The 3129-nt window shown below is 46.1% G+C and overlaps 1 long non-coding RNA gene across 2 annotated transcripts in view; it reads right to left on the bottom strand.

The window, feature by feature from the left end:
- LOC125618848 overlaps positions 1-3129 on the bottom strand; it is a 222777-nt gene that overhangs the window by 110091 nt on the left and 109557 nt on the right. The window contains exon 1 of one of the 2 annotated variants that reach the window (XR_007350234.1): positions 944-1114. The exons of the other annotated variant lie outside the window; for it this stretch is intronic. This is a non-coding gene — a long non-coding RNA (uncharacterized LOC125618848). Of the gene's footprint in view, positions 1-943; positions 1115-3129 lie in introns of those variants that run through there. 2 annotated transcript variants of the gene reach the window in all.

The raw sequence follows: 3129 nt of genomic DNA, 5'->3' as shown, positions 1-3129 counted from the left end.
CATGCCAGGCCAGGCTGCTGCAGCTGACAGGGCCACTCATGGGTGTGGTGAGCTGTGGCCCAGGCAGTCATGGTCCACAGCCCTCAGCTGCACCTGTTCCCTGAGTTCCCAGCACCTTCCTCTCACAAGGCAGAGAATCTGCTGAGCTGCTGCCCAGACCAGAGCTCATGTGGCAGCTGGGCCACCCAGGAAGGGAGGTTTTTGTTCCGGGCTGCACCACTGTGGGAGGATCATGTGTCTCTTGCCAGCAGTAATACACTCCAGCATCGTCAGGCTCCACCCTGCTGATTCTCACTGTGAAATCTGTCCCTGACCCACTGCCACTGAACCTGTCTGAGACCAGAGTGTGCCGGTTGGAAACCTCATAGATTAAGCCCTGTGGAGCCTGGCCTGGCTTGTGCACAACCCAGTGCAAATATGTTTTTCCATTACTGTGTAGGAGGTTCTGACTGGATCTGCAGGAGATGGAGGCTGGCTGTCCAGGGTTGATGGGCACAGAGAGAGGAGTCTGGGTCAGCACAACATCCCCACTGGTACCTGGAAAAAAAAACACACACACACACCACAGTACAATGCGAGGTTATGTAAATACTTTAGGAGAATTTGTGCTTTTTCCTTTATTGTGTATTTCAGGTTAACTAATTTTTGTGGTTTTGCTTTCTACAATAAAATTATTGATGTTTAAAAACACCTCAAATTTTGTAACCTATAAGGCCTTCTCTAGAATTCACCTATAACACCCCCCTCTTATTATGTGATAATATTCATCAGAGCTCAGTCGCTTGCTCCTTCTGGAATACTCTCTCACATTGATTGACCTCAGCTGCCTCATCCTGGAGGACAGACCTGCACATCCCTCATGTGGACAGAGCACACATGGCAGAATAGGGGCCTAGGGCTCTCTTCCCTCCCCCTTTTCCTTCCCTATCTCCTCTGTCCTCACCAGGGATCCAGAGCAGCAGCAGCCCCAGGAACTGAGCAGGGAGCCTCATTTTGAGAAGCTGAGCTGAGGAGTCCTGGTGAGTCAAGGACAGGTTAGAGCTGAGCTTTTATGTCAGCCTTGCAGGAAGGTCCTCCCCATGGAGCAGCATGCAAATGCCCTGGTGGGTGCTGGGTGGGGAGAGTGAGGGAGGTGCAGACTGCCTTGTGAGCCCAGGGACATCAGATGTCTTCTATATTTGGAGGAAATTTGTTGGAGGAACAGCCCAGGGTGCCTATGGCATGGACATTATGCTTCATCATGGTGGCCTTGCTGTGTGGAGGGCCATGGTGCCCAGTGCCTGACATCCTAAGTCAGCACAGACACAGGATGTGGAGGCTGCCTGTAGATTATCCTCTGAGAAGGGAACAGCCACCCTGCTGGCTCCCTCCCAGCTTGGTGACAAGTTCCACCTCACAATATTGATATTAAATTTTCTATCACCCACAATATTGGGTAGAGGTAGTTCAAGGGGCTCTGTTGTCTGCTGTGACCTGAAGAAGTAGCAAAATTCAGGAACAGTGTTAGATGTTGATGTTTTCCTGTCCTAGTAAATGAAATCAGAGCCCCTGGGTCAAAACACGATGGTGGGAAAGAAAGCTGTGTTTCAGCTGAGAGCCCATTACCCTGCTTTAGGACAGAGAGGGGACATGTCCACTTGAGGCAGTGAGTATGAAATTCCCTGAGGCAATATTTATTAACTGGTGAACTTCCTGTCCTAGTTCTGTCCATGTATGTGACACATCAGAGTCATCCCAACATTTCCCAAGAGAAGAACCCCTTGAGGCCACTGGACAGAATGGATGAGCGAAAATTCTGTTGTTCCTTTTTTTATTGATGAGAGAATTTCCTCCACCCTGTTCTATTCAATGTCAGTTACACTGGGCAGCAAATGTCACAGTCCTGGGTTTAACAGGGGATTGCCTTTCTAGAACAGGACTGTGTCCAGGCTCTGCCTATCTCACAGTGATTCCACCTGCCCTGACTTTCTCCTGGGCCTTGGTCCAATAGGTCACTGGGGAGAGGAGGCTGGGTTCACTGCACAGGGACATTAATGTCAGACTTCCTCTCCCAACTAGAGAGTGTGAGATTTGTTGTTTTAGCCACAAGGCTGAGCTGCTTTTCCAGACAGCCTAGGTCTTCATACACACCCTCTCCACTGTGTGGGCCCTTGGAGTGTGAGCAAAGGAGCAGATGGGACCCTGCCATGATTTCTCTTGGTCTAAGTAAACCTCTGTGGCTGTCCTCCTGTCCTGAGTGAGCAGCTTCCCATTGAACTCGTGGAGGGGCAGGCATGTTGGCATGGTGGTGTTTCTGGACTCTCAAGTCTCAGTTCTCCATCTGCCTCATCTGAATGAGCAGAAGTAACTGAGATGAAAGGAAATGAGGTGGAGCTCATCGCAGGAGGGAGAATGCAGAAGTCTGAAGTTGGACAACTTGCTAGAAGTGGGCAGGGGAGATTTGATGACTTGTAATAGTTTTTCCCTGAGAAATTAGGAACCTCTTCAAGCCTTGGACTGAGAGGTGCTCATGTTGCAGAATGGAGCAGTCCTGCATGAAGTGTGAATCTGATCATAAGCATTTATTTTAATGTTTTATTACTGAGAAAATGATCTCACCTTATTACTTCTATGGGAAAGAAAAATGGATGATCACATTGATTAAATGAAAATATTAAATTTTCTTTGGTTGTCAATATTATTTCTGATATAATGCTAAAGATTCACAGTAAGTTCAATGATTTTCTTTAGATACGAAATAGCCCCAGGTGTCAATACTATTTAGTTTTTAATGTGTTTCAAATTTTTGGTTTCCTGTCTGTGACCCCTCATATGCATTGTAGAATTTTTTTTTTTCAGTAAGATTTTGCAATTCCCACTCTGACATCTGGGAGGACTCTCCACTCCATCATTTTTTTTTTTAATTTTATTTTATTTATTTATTTTTTTTAAAATTTTTTATTGTTGGCTGTTCAAAACATTACATAATTCTTGATATATTATATTTCACACTTTGATTCAAGTGGGTTATGAGCTCCCATTTTTACCCCAAATACAGATTGCAGAATCACATCAGTTACACATCCATTGATTTACATATTGCCATACTAGTGTCTGTTGTGTTCTGCTGCCTTTCCTATCCTCTACTAT

The sequence above is a fragment of the Marmota marmota genome, unplaced genomic scaffold, assembly GCF_001458135.2.
Source record: "Marmota marmota marmota unplaced genomic scaffold, marMar, whole genome shotgun sequence".
NCBI classification, from domain to species: Eukaryota; Metazoa; Chordata; class Mammalia; order Rodentia; family Sciuridae; genus Marmota; species Marmota marmota.
Note: the sequence above shows the minus strand (reverse complement) of the source record. Positions and strands in the feature narration are given on the sequence as shown.